The sequence below is a fragment of the Periplaneta americana genome, chromosome 17 (assembly GCF_040183065.1).
Source record: "Periplaneta americana isolate PAMFEO1 chromosome 17, P.americana_PAMFEO1_priV1, whole genome shotgun sequence".
Taxonomy (NCBI): Eukaryota; Metazoa; Arthropoda; class Insecta; order Blattodea; family Blattidae; genus Periplaneta; species Periplaneta americana.
The window spans coordinates 135,926,586-135,940,981 of NC_091133.1; the positions used below are offsets into that span (position 1 = coordinate 135,926,586).

General features: G+C 36.5%; 1 protein-coding gene across 6 annotated transcripts in view; it reads right to left on the reverse strand.

Moving 5' to 3' along the window:
- Positions 1-14,396, reverse strand: part of LOC138692977 (discoidin domain-containing receptor 2-like) — a 1,165,919-nt gene that overhangs the window by 206,632 nt on the left and 944,891 nt on the right. The window lies entirely within an intron of this gene.

Consider the following 14,396-nt stretch of genomic DNA (forward strand, 5'->3'; position numbering starts at 1 on the left):
GATGGTGGTGGTGATGATGATGATGGTGGTGGTGGTGGTGGTGATGGTGGTGGTGTTGGCGATGGTGATGGTGGTGGTGATGATGATGGTGGTGGTGATGATGGTGGTGGTGGTGATGGTGGTGGTGGTGATGATGATGGTGGTGATGATGATGATGATGATGATGATGATGATGATGCCAATGTATAGTAGGAAAGAAAAATAAACTTGGAACATTACAATATCAAATGAAGTTTCAGAGTATCTTAGTAGAGCTGTAGGCAATGTTTCAGATGACGATCAATGAATGACAAAGAGAGAGACTCGAAAATGTCTGCGGATAGCAGAGTTCAGTTCCTTCCGTCCTGTAAGCAACAGAAACGTTTTGAATACGCACGGAACGAGAACAAAATGTAATCCTCTTAACCAAGAAGTCTTACACGATTTCGGAAGTACAGCGACGATTTAGTTACTTTCACATAAAGAAGAAATAATAATGCTGCTGTAAATAAGGGAGAAAGAACCTTGTAACTTGTAACTTGTAACTGTAACTTGTAATGCGATTGTACACTTGATCCCATACTCACGAGGCAGGAGGCTGCGGTAGAGAAATAGCGTGTGTCAGAATGATACAAGATGCCACGTGACACAACATCAAATCCAAATCTCCAAATGATAAAATGTCGCTCAACTGTTTCGAATGTCCAAACAAACTTCAGTTACGCTTGTGAAGTAGCACGTTCAAACTATATATTAATTTTGTAGAGGTATTATGATGTCGACTTTTTCGTATTTTTACATATATTAAGTTTTGGAGCAATTGCAATAGGCTGTCAATGAAGAGAAATATGTTGGGATGGGTATGATACAAGAAAGAATTTTATTAAACTTTGACTGAAGCAATTCTACAGAATTTGTGGTTTCTTTCACCTAGATATAGCCTACAGTTTACGTTTGCCACAATCTGGGGGGAAACTTGGGGTCTGGAGAAATATTTACCGAATATGTATGTATTTATCGAATAATGTAACCGCAAAAGAAAGTATTGTGTCTCGTCCAGGTTTGCTAGTCATCTGTGAAGCAGACATCATTATCTTCAATTTGTAGAAACGGAAGTCCAAGAAAGTGGCCATAAAATGTACAAGACTCATGTCTACTTAAAATAAATGTAGGTGCTGTGACGCACTTAAATATTCTATCTGCACTAATTGCTCTAGTCTCGTGGTGCTGCTGGAATGTTTAACAACAGTAATCTCACTAGAGGTTTTGATTTATCTAGAGAAAATCAAAACTCGACTGGAATTTAATTGATTATTACACGATTAGAAGAAAGTATATAAAGATTAGAAGTAACGAAGTACTTCAATACAATAAAATATTAATTGACTTACGAAAATACAAAACTGCCTGGAAATTTGTACCGTCGCAACATTATAAATATTAAGCTAGTAGATGGCAGTGTGTGTTACAAATAGCTGTTTTCTCATCAGTTGTGCCAACTATGGAATCTTCATTGAACTCTGTGGACGGTTACTGGTCAGGAAGGCTTTGTTGATTCAGTTTCATTTTTATTAAAACAGTTGCATTCCGCTTCAATTATCCCGATCCCAGTAATCAACGTCACTTGACAGATGATTTTCAGTAAATCTTAATATTTATTGATAGATTTATTGATATAGTTCACAAAAGTACAAAACTTAATAATTTAACAAAAGATCTATATACAAATGTAGTTCTACATAATAAATATACAATTTCCTAAACTAATTAATCTATCGCAAATCTCAATAATTTATTGGTTCAAACTTGCACTTACGTCTTGTTTTAGTGCATGTTTAAACCAATCGTGATAACCCTTAAGACTTTAAACCTTATTTATTTGCTCCTTTTCAAAATTTAATTGTAATATTTAGGTCTTATTTTACATAATAATTTATTATTCCAATTAGGTGATCAGATGTCGACATACTGTAAGTCATGAACCTGAAATAGCTTAATCGGTACATTCCATATGTAGGTTAATCTTTCTTTCTTGCAATATTTTCAGAAACGTTTGCGTAAATTCTATGAAGACTACCGCATACCTGCTTAAAAACAAACTTGACAAGTTGCTTACATAATCAACCTCAATTTAGTTTCATCATTATGTCGCATGTACTCATTATCGATTCATTTCTATTATGATCTAATAAATTTATTATAATTGCATTCTTATTGAAATTAAAATATATTAGTTAACCAATTTATAAAGTCAAATTTTCTTCTGAACTTTTACTAATTAATATAGCTATCGGAATACATTAATAACTACCTTAATTCTGTATTTTCAATTTTTTTATTATTACTTCAAAAACCTTGACGTAATTCTATCTTATTTTCAAAAACCTGTCTTCTTATCTTATTTAATTAATAATAAGTTTTTCTGATTTTAGGAAAATTTAATCTTTGTTGAAGCGTATCTCTTAGTAGGTAGTTTCGTTCAGTATATATAGTTTTGATTGAATCTACTTTATTTCTGTTAGAGTTTCTATTTGTCATTCTACCTCTTATTAACTGTTCGTCACCTGCTTCTACTTCATCGGTCGGTATCGCACAGCTCCTCCAAATTGTAGCACTTCCTCTCGCGCACCCCGGACTACGAAAGGCATGTGGCATTCTTATTAATTCATCTTCACTTGCGCTGACTTTACCGGTTGATCCACAATCACTTCTCCTCGTTGTATTTTCACTTGCGCGCCTCAGACTACCCTCCACTGGTCGTTCTCTCAGTCTGTGCCCCAGCTCCCCAAACAGCATCTTCACGGATTCCAGCCTCTTCTTCCATACTAGGTTTTCCTTCTTCACTCAAAATCTTAGTATTAAACAATCTCTGATACGTGACTATTCATAATATCATATAGCAGAAGCTATAACAAACATAACCTAAATAATATAAACGAGTGTTAGAAAAGTTTTAATTAGGGATTATGAAATAAAAGATAAACATGAATAATTTTAAAAGAAACAATTATTGAAAGTACAATTTTCAAATTTGAATGTTTTAGTGGTTGGTGGTTCAGTTGATGTTATATTGGACGTGTGCGTAAAAGAAGTGAACTCGTTGATGTACATGGTGTATCCCTCAACTCACTCAGGATTCCCGAATGATGCTCTTCATTTATTTGTAAATAGGGTTTCAGGGAAGATGCATAGCTATGGCCAGTGAGTGATCTTTATTAATTCTTGTTCTTGAATGCCAATGCTAATCATATTTGAAAGTGCTGTGCATCGACTGAAGTGGTTTGTAATTTTCTGTTTTTTGACGTCCAGACCAGTGCAGTTTGAAATGTTGGCAAACAAAGAAACAAATGCTAGGGTAGTGATAAAAATAAACAAATGCTAAGGACGAGATAAAATTAAACAAATGCTAGGGACGCGATAAAATTGTGCGATAAGCAGCCATAATTGGTTGAAAGACGTCCTTTCGTACCGTTTTATTGGTCAAAAGTAGTGCGACGTAGTAAAAGTGTAATAGTCAATGTAAATTGTAGGATTAAAACCCCAGCCGTGACCCACGTGGCATACAACCCGTGCATTAATAGAAATCGGGCGTGACTTCGTGCATTTCGTTGCATAATGATAGAATTTGCTTCTTGTCTTCACCCAAGCATTCACTAATTCAACAAGGATGCGATCAACTCCTGTTGCTTTGCCATTCTTCATTTGCCTAAGCGTCAGCTCAACTTCTTCCTTTAGAATAGAAAATCATTTTTCGCCTTCTCATAGCCTGCGGTTGTTTTGCCTTCTATAGCTAAGTCATCTGTACGATTCCCTGTCTTCTACATAGGCCTATTTCTTTCATATGCATCTGTTCATTATTCCTTGTTTGTCTGGATTATATTGCCGATGTCATCTTCAATAATCCACATGGATTTCCTCTTCTTATTTATGAAGTCCAAACATTTTACTTTGCTGTGCATTAAATCATATCTATATTTCTCTTCTCTATTCCTTTGCATTTCTGTTTCATCCAATCTCCCTTCCTCTCATCACTTTCTCTTCTTGCTTCATTATTTAGTTTCCTGTAGTTTCGTCTGGTCCTACACTTTCCCTGTGACCGACAGTTTCTTAATACTCCTACTTCCTCTGATTGTTATACTCGTATATACAGAGTGTCCGGGAAAGACCTGGCGAAAAATAAATAACTATATCTCTGAAACTATTGCATATGTTGTCGTGATATTTTCACACTTACAAAGAGAAACACAATAAGTTTTGATGTACCTCTATATGAGCAGCATTTGTGACCAGGACTATGTCCAGGCGATACTCAATCTCCTGCCACACATACGAAAGCATCTCCGGTGTGACTAGGCCTATTGTTTCGCAGATTCGGTCACGTAACTCACGTACTTCACAAGTCCCACAGAAAGAAATTCAGTAGGGTCATGTCCGGCGACCGTGATGGCCAAGGTTTAGATCCGCCTCTTCCCATTCAACGGTCAGGAAACATGTCGTCGAGGAAAGCGCGCATATGGTTAGCATAGTATGGGGTGCTCCGTCCTGTTGAAACACGGTTTCTGGTGGTAGTTGTGGGACAGCGTAATTTCGCAGCATATCCCGGTATGTGTTACCTGTTACTGTGAGCTCTTGTCCGTTTGGAAACGACGTTGTACACGCTTGACTGACTTAAATTCAGCCAGTCACAAAACGCATTCTGCTTTTTCTACTGTGGTAAACATTGCCCGGCTGTTCACTTGGTACACGCACAACTTGCATTCCCAGCTCTGAGAGCAAGGCTGACTATATACGCTGCGCGGAATGAGGTTTTTATCGTTTTCGCCTATCGCAATGGTATGCGCACGCGTGTAACATGCTGCTAGGTAACAAAAGTTATTGAGTTTCTCTTTATAACTGTGAAAACATTGAGGTAATAACTGTAACAGTTCCAGATATATAATTACTTCTTTTTCGTCAGGTATTTTCCGGACACCCTGTATTACATCAGTTACATTTCCACATCAATAATCGACAAATTGTCTTATTAAACTGAATTTTATTAGACTGTGTTGGTTACTGTATGCTATGGTACAGTTTATGGGTATTTAAATCAAGTGATGAAACGCGAACTAAATTCATGAGAGCAAGCACAGTAATATCATGGAGGCAGTTTTAACACGCTGTACAGCCGAGTCACGTGGAACTATATTTCAAAGTAAATATCTCCATTCTTGTTAGGTAATACATAAAGTAGCAGTGAACGACACACAAGAATCCCACAGGAGGCACATCTCTCACAAACTGCGGAGTTCTTTCAATCGTTTTGTCGCTTCTTTGTTCCCTTCCACTCGAGTCACGTGATTCTTTTCTCAGAGTTTCCGGGAAAATTGAATTATATTCGAAATCATGTTCAGCGACCACTACGCCACCTACTAAGTTGGTTCCACCCATCTCCGCCAGGGCGCGTATTTCTGCACGACACCACCTGGCCCTCGCGATGGTATGAGCACACATTATTACGTCATATATGGTCCAAGAGCAACTCGAATTCCAACCCTTTGACATAGAACAACATCGAGGGAGGGGAATGGAATTGCCACTGAAGAGGAAAAGTAAAGAAGAGGCGAGGGAGGATTGAGGGTTTGTGAAGAAATCGAAAAGGGGGAAAATGGAATGAGATGACAAAGATAAAATAACTTTCAAACAAAGGCTATCTTCCAAGAGGCGTGAAGATGATTCGAAGAGGCTGAATGACAAGAAGAAGAGGGGGAAGGTGATTTGACATCGTGAGCTTTCATCACAGATTCAATCTTTGGTTTACAAACTAGTGATATCTGACCGAAGCTGTAAAGGTCAGATCGAATGTTTTCGTGGTTCGTCTACATTTACGGAATGCTATGTATGTGTCCAGGTACGCATTTCTAAACTCTATCCGAGAAGGAAAGAAAATCGTCAAAGTGTCCTTCCATTCCTTCGGACAAACACTGCCGCTTTCAAATCAGCTCCAAGGATATCCAAAGTTTACAGTAGCCGTCACTGCCCTGCATAGAATTTTGTAGTTCTTACTGGTAATCCTATACTGCTGTCAGACCTAGAAATGCAAACTCATTTCACATAGAATTAATCGTCAGGATTTACGGAAACAATCCGTAGTCTTTCCTTTTCAGAGTTACTGTGAATTTGTAATAATAAATGCATACAAGTCGATGGATATATGGTTATGCCTCATGACGAGAATATTGTAAGAAATGGAAATATAAAAATTGGAAATTTATCTTTTGAAGAGGTGGAGAAGTTCAAATATGTGGGAGCAACAGTAACAAATATAAATGATACTCGAGAGGAAATTAAACGCAGAATAAATTTGGGAAATGCCTGTTATTATTCGGTTGAGAAGCTTTTATCATCCAGTCTGCTGACGAAAAATCTGAAAGTTAGAATTTATAAAACAGTTATATTACCGGTTGTTCTGTATGGTTGTGAAACTTGGACTCTCACTTTGAGAGAGGAAAAGAGATTAAGGGTGTTTGAGAATAAGGTGCTTAGGAAAATATTTGGGGCTAAGAGGGATGAAGTTACAGGAGAATGGAGAAAGTTACACAGCACAGAGCTGCACGCATTGTATTCTTCATCTGACATAATAAGGAACATTAAATCCAGACGTTTGAGATGGGCAGGGCATGTAGCACGTATGGGCGAATCCAGAAATGCATATAGAGTGTTAGTTGGGAGGCCGGAGGGAAAAAGACCTTTAGGGAGGCCGAGACGTAGATGGGAAGATAATATTAAAATGACGTAAGTGCAAGTTTGAACCAATAAATTATTGAGATTTGCGTTAAAATAATGAGTCTAGGAAATTGTATATTTAGTATGTAGAACTACATTTGTTTATAGATCTTTTGTTATATTATTAAGTTTTGTACTTGTGAACTATATCAATAAATAAATCAATAAATCAAATCAATAATATTAAAATGGATTTGAGGGAGGTGGGATATGATGATAGAGAATGGATTAATCTTGCTCAGGATAGGGACCAATGGCGGGCTTATGTGAGGGCGGCAATGAACCTCCGGGTTCCTTAAAAGCCAGTAAGTAAGTATAAAAGTCGATGGAAATCTTCAAAGGTAAAAGAAAAATCTTCTGCCAAGCGTTTATTTTAGCATAGATGATATTATAAAGATTATTGCTAAAATTAATGCATTTCTTGAAACTAGCAAGTATAACGAACATAGAGATTTAATCATTTACAATCATTCACTTATTTTCATCGATACAGACATGCATACGTGAGAAGAATCAATGATTCGAACATAATACAGATGGGCTCACAGAACAGCACTGATTGAGACGCCAGCGAGACATTACAGAGGTGAGAGGAAATTACACGTCTCATCGATTGAAAGAACTTCTGTAATCCATTTTTAGAGTTACGAATTTGCGCTTGTGGGGTTCATTTTAAAGTCGGAGACTACCTTTTATAAGGCAGGTTTGAAATGTAAATAATGTGGCTGTGATGCGTATCAAATTACAAAGAAACCGCATCGCACCACTGCAGAATAGCTGTAGTGCACAAGTTCAAGTGTGCGATCAACCTCAATTTAAGGTAAATGTCTGGTCATAAAAATGTGCCTGAAATAAAGTACAAAAATTCACACACGAAACTAACCGCAGAGAGAAATGTACAGCGCACGAAGAAATGGGTCCAAAAGTTGGCTGCAAGAAGAAGTAAACGTGTGAAGTTAGTTACGTATAAGTTTTGGAGTCATGCACAGCTGACGGAGCTGTTTTCAGCCGACAAAAGGTTCCTGTCCGCCAAACTTCACGCCATGCGTAGTTCAACGCAACAGAATCTTCAATGTGAGTGCGTAGGTCTAATTATTAATCCTCTTTGTTCCTTCATGCCAGTCCTGCTTCAAGGTGTAGTTTGGCATAATTACTGATAATACACAAGTTTCAGTGAATGGTTAATGATTTTAGCCCTGTTATATACTTCGCGCAACTTTGTAAGTCCGTACCATTGTAAGAACCAACCAAAGTAGCCCAGCGTTGCTTCCCAACATTGTGAAGCTCTCTCTAATCTCCGAAGACTTCACCGGGTTTTTATTCTGAATTCTTAAGTCCATTTACTTTGGCGTCATTCAGTTTAGGATCTGCAAATGTTGGTCAGTTGTGCACTGTACTTTAAGTAAGAAAAATGTCAATCTACTGTAAAATGTTTGAGTCCAAAAATGAAAAATTAAAATTATCTCAAGAATATCGGGTTCGAAACTACTATAAACGGTCCTGATAATGCAACATTCATATTTTAACGTTGTATGCTGTTCAACTTCCTTACCTAATTCCGACCTTCTCCCCTTCTCTTCTGGTTCCTAAGTATATCCCATTCTGTTATTAGCAAACTAATGGCGAAGTGTATCAACATCGGTTAAAAACGCAGTAATCGTAGATTATAAAACGACGGTTAAACAGTAACAGTGGTTAAAATGTAATTTGTGTGCACCATTCATAATCACAGATTACTTAAACATGGCTAGCTGACACCTCATTTAACCAGAGTAAAGTCTATGCTGGTATACTGTTTCTACAAAATGACTAAAGGAAAGCATCCATACCGCTGCAAAGATAATAGTCAACGTCTAAAAATGACTGCGCTCACTCCGTTCTACATCGAAATGAACGTGTCCTACATTTTCGCTTTGCATTTGTTTGCCTTTGGGCGCTGTTATATTTGTGAGTTGCATTTCTTTGCTGTTAGGTTAAAATCGTAGAAAATAGAAAATTGAATGCAAAAATGATTATATCCCAATGTGGTTGAAGTGTCGCTAGACTTAATTACTAGAATCTAAATATATTATATAAAAAGATGGAATATCTATAAAGGAAAAGGATGCAGAAGATTAATAGGAATGTGTATACGATCAAGCACCTCATTTACACGAGGGAACTGTTCATTATCCTAAGATCCATAAATAGCCTCTCTTTGTTCAGCCAGTGACATAGAGAAAGAGATATTCGAGTATTCCCTCTTAAAATACAGAAAATAACAGTTACATAGAATCGTAATATAAGCAGCCGAACCATAGGAGAAATATGACTTTTTGTGTTATTGCAAGTGATCCATTTGTAGATTTTGATAAACGAAATCCCTCCTGAAATTTTCTGCCACCTAATTCCTCGTAAGAATTCTCTCTTTCCACTAAAGAAACTTCACGCTCACGCTCTATCAAGTAATTCAAGTACTGTATAATAATAATCGTCTTCGAAATAAACATCTGTGGCTCTGGCCGCCATTTTGCTTTACTTGCTCTACTAATCACTGGTTATCTCTTTTAACCGCTCGAATATGGCCGGTTAGAGATTACTGTGGTTAACCTCCTATTTAAGTCGTAACCGAGGTCGATCCACTGTAAAAATGCTTAACCAGAGGTTAGGTGACAATTTTAACCTGTGGTTACACTAACCGACTTTGATGCACGTGGGCATAAGTGCCACAGGATTTCTCTTTACACGTAGCCATGTTTCTGTAGGAGCGACAACAAAACCGTTCACATCGAAAGTTATTTACTCACAAAACTTTTAAACTGCATAGAGGGAAATATATGAATATGATGACCAGCAACACAAGATTTCACTACAGAGTAAAATTTAAATCGTGTAATTTGTGTATTAGTTAGAATGCTATTGCTGTCGACGAAAGTCCTGCAGTATGCAACTCTTCATCACTAACGAGCGGATTCCTATGTAATTGAATATTTTTCTTGCGTGTGATAAAACACAATTAACAAAGTTAAAAATTCCGAATGTCAAATTTCAAGTTTAAAACCCGAATTTTATTTCACATAAAAACACATATTTTCACAAAAAAATTATGTAAATACATATTTTCAGGAAATCTACTATAAACACATAAATCTTGGAGTTTTTTTATAAGAACTTTTAAAATTTTAAAACTAAATCAATTATATCACTCAGAAATACGTTATCTTTTCTTGGTTGCTTCGTGTTTCCATGGGCTGTGTGGTGTAGGCCTATCCGTGATCCATTTTTGTAATAGTATCGCCTCAAGTTCTGAGAACTGCTAGGTACATAGCATATCAAGTGTTATTATATGAGAATAAATTACCATGGACAAGGAGAGATTTTGCAACACATAATTAGGAATTTTTATTGTTGCTGAAGATGATTTCATTCCCGCTTTCTTTGTGAAACACAACGGATAAGAGCTCCGGTATAAACATTATTTAATTTAAACAAATCTCTCGCCTCTCGTTCATGCCTATGAAGTGAGGAAATACATCTTGTTGTGATCCCCCGTTATCGGACCATAAGCATAAGCTGCGTAGTGTAGACGTGGTGGCGTCGCTATAGGAAGCTTTTCTCCGACATTGTCAGCCAGTAGCCAGAAACATGTTTTTACCTTAAGACGTGTGTATATTAGTCTCTTAAGATGCCTAAAATCAAATCGAGTTTAAGATCGCGTCTACAGCAATACGTAGATGAATTTAAAAACATTTTTCCTACCGACGGAAAAGTGTTATTTTGCCAACCATGTGGTAAATCAGTAAGTGCAGATCAGAGCTCTCAGGTAACCCTGGCAACAAGCACATTGCCGCTGCTTCACGTGTGCATTCACGGCAAAACAGTGGATATAAAAAAAAATGTGTAAAGTTGCTCAAGTATTGGAGGGTGTGCCTGTAGGTGAAATTGACGGTGTTTGTGTTTGTGACATTCCTCACTTTAAATATGCTCGTCTGATGTCCTGTGATGTGGAAAGATCGTTTTCACAGTATAAGTCGTTGTTCAGAGATAATGGGCATGCATTTGTGATGGAGAATTTGGAAATGACCTTTGTTGTTCACTGAAATTCTCGGACAACTACTAGCAACTGATATCAAGTGTGATTGGTGAGTACCTAGTAACATTTTTTTTTCAAGCTAAGTAAGGTATTTTGTCATATTTAAAAAAAATATATATATTTTTTTTTTATTTTAGCAAATATTTTCGTACTTTTTAGCACATAAAAATAAATATATTTAAATTTTTTAGCACATAAAAATCCGCTCCCTATTCATCACACTGCTGAAAGAGCGACGACTTTACAAAATCACTATCAATGGAAAGTCACTTACTTAATAGGCCCACATCTCAATAAACCTATAGCACATGGAGAATTGATACGGTTTCACAGACACTTAATATAAATCCGTATTTATCAGCAACTCAGTCTCATATTCAGAATAACAGATCACAGTGCCATACTTAAATAGGCTTCTGTGGCTTCTTATGCCACTTATATCTTGAATCTTAGGAGTTATTTACTCCTACTATATTTATCAGATGTTGCTTTAGCTATATTATATACTAGGCTGAGTCGAAAAGTAACCTTAATAAACATAAATAACACTCGGATTCGCATAGTAGATCCTAGCCCTACACACATAATTATGTAACATCTGTATAACAGGAACACTTGCATTGAACGTAGTGGGGTTATGTTGAAGAGTGTCGAAGAGTTTGTACTCTTATTGTACATATTAAATTAATAAAACAATTATTAGGGTTACTTTTCACTCTCCCACGTATTTTAATGTACTACATTCTCAATTATATCTACAAATAATTAATTCGTTATATTTTTATGTATCTACTCGTTTTTCCTATATAACCTGTCTGCTGTGTTAAATTTTATCTTGTTGATTTATAACATTATTTCATTGTTCATTTGCATCGTTACAGAATTTAATTTACTAATTTCATGCTGAGCCCTAATTTATTAGAGAGTTAATTAATTAGCATTTTATTTTCGTTTTACTCTGTAATGTTTAAGTTGCATCTCGTTGTCTTCTTTTCTTAGTAGTTCACTATTTATAATGTATTCAGGAAGTTCTTCAATTAACATTATCTACTTTAATATTATGTTTGTGATTGCTTTTAGTTTTATATTCCAGACGTTTGAGATGGGCAGAGAATGTAGCACGTACAGGCGAATCCAGAAATTCATATAAAGTGTTAGTTGGAAGACCTGAGGGGGAAAAAAAAACCTTTGCGGAGGCCGAGGCGTAGATGGGAGAATGATATTAAAATGGATTTGAGAGAGGTGGGATATGATGCTAGGGACTGGATTAATCTTGCTGAGATGGCGGGCTTATGTGACGGCGGAAATGAACCTCCAGGTTCTCTTAAAAGCCATTTGTAAATAAGGCCTATTATATTTTCGAATATTTTATTCATTAATTTGTAAATTGCTAAGTGCTTATGTTTCTGGCTGAGTGGAAGAGAATGCCTGATGACCTTAATTCTGCCAGAATAAATTAATATCGAATATCCCGTTGCGAGATAGATTTCTGATCAATGCCCACTGTTCAATTCCCTAGATTCTCAGAGGCTGTCCACATGTTCTCTCTCTGTGTACATAATCTGCGCTAGGCAGGTGCCTGTTGGGAACTGCAGAATACATCTTGTACGGCTAATGGGTTCATGATAGCTCAGAGATGACTTTATCAATGATCGCAATGAGGAGTTGAGTGCGACCGAGCGTTCAGCAGTAGGCTGCGAAATAGGGAACTAAGCGACTTACGCCGTTGCTGCAAATCGCAACGAGCATTTATTACCAACCTACGAGGCATGAAATGCGGGCGATGGTATAATTTAGTAGGGGTTATTTGTAATAATAATAATAATAATAATAATAATAATAATAATAATAATAATGCTTACTTACTTACTTACTTACTGGCTTCTAAGGAACCCGGAGGTTCATTGCCGCCCTCACATAAGCCCGCCATTTGTCCCTATCCTGAGCAAGATTAATCCAGTCTCTACCATCATATCCCACCTCCCTCAAATCGTGGTGGGAATATAATGGTGTAGCAGACGGTTGACTCAAACTCGTTTTCTACTGCGCATGTCGTCACTTGGGAAGCAGCAGCGGCGCGCTAATTCGCTCCGCAGTGCTCGAGGAACAAAACAAACAGCTGTTGTGTGTACGTGCACGGGGTTAATTCTTTGTTTATATATAGTATATTGAATGTTATTCTTGTATCAGTAATGCTATTAATGTGACACATGCTATTAGTATGCCTGGATGTGCAGTATCTGGTTGTTTGAGTTACAATCGAAAAACAAAAGGAACTGACGTAAAATATTATAGGTTTCCGAAGAATGAAGACTTGGCATGACACTGGTTGCATGCTTGTACAAGGGAGGATGAAGTCAATTTACAGCACGGTGAGTTTTCTCGCATGTTACTAAATTTTATTTGCTTCGCAAGTCATTTGCAAAATATATTTTCAACAGTAACCTCACTAGAGGTTTTGATTTATCTAGAGAAAATCAAAACTCGAGTGGTATTTAATTGACTATTACACGATTAGAAGAAGGTAGGCTATATAAAGATTAGAAGTAACAAAGTGTACAATAAAATATTAATTGGCTTACGAAAATACAACTGTCTTCAAATGTATTATTGTACCATCTCAACATTACGCTAGATGGCAGTAGTGTTTTATGATGATGTTTTCTTGTTACCGGTATCAGTTGTGCCAACTATGGAATCATCATTGAACTCTGTGGCCTGTTACTAGTCAAGAAGGCTTTGTTGATTCAGTTTCATTTTTATTAAGACAGTTGCATTCCACTTCAATTATCCGAATCCCAGTAATCAACGTCACTTGATAGATGATTTTCAATAAATCTTAATATTAAACAATCTCTGATACGTGATTATCCATAATATCATATAGCAGAAGCTATAACATAACCTAACTAATATACACAAGTGTTAGAAAAGTTTTATTTAACGACGATGACATAAAAAATTAACATGAATAATTTTAAAAGGAATAATTATTGAATGTACAATTTTCAAATTTGAATGTGGTTGGTAGTTCAATTGATGTTATATTGGACGTGTGCATAACAGAAGTGGAACTCGTTGATTTAGGCCTACATGGTGTATTCAACTTATTCTGGATTTCCGAATGAATAATTTTAAAAGGAATAATTATTGAATGTACAATTTTCAAATTTGAATGTGGTTGGTGGTTCAATTGATGTTATATTGGACGTGTGCGTAATAGAAGTGGAACTCGTTGATTTAGGCCTACATGATGTATTCAACTTATTCAGGATTTCCGAATGGTGCTCGTCATTTATTTGTAAATCGGATTTCAGAAGATGCATAGGTATGATCAGTGATTTTGATTAATTCTTGTTCTTGAATGCCAATGCGAGTCATATTTGAAACTGCTGTGCATCGACTGGAGTGGTTTGTAATTATATATATATATATATATATATATATATATATATATATATATTTCTTTTGGTTTTATGTGGCACGTGTTATGTTTACCAATTCAAACTCTTTCATTTGTTTTAGTCTGCATCACTAGGTAACGTCCAAATCACGGCTAGTAAAGAAAAGCCTGTAATTC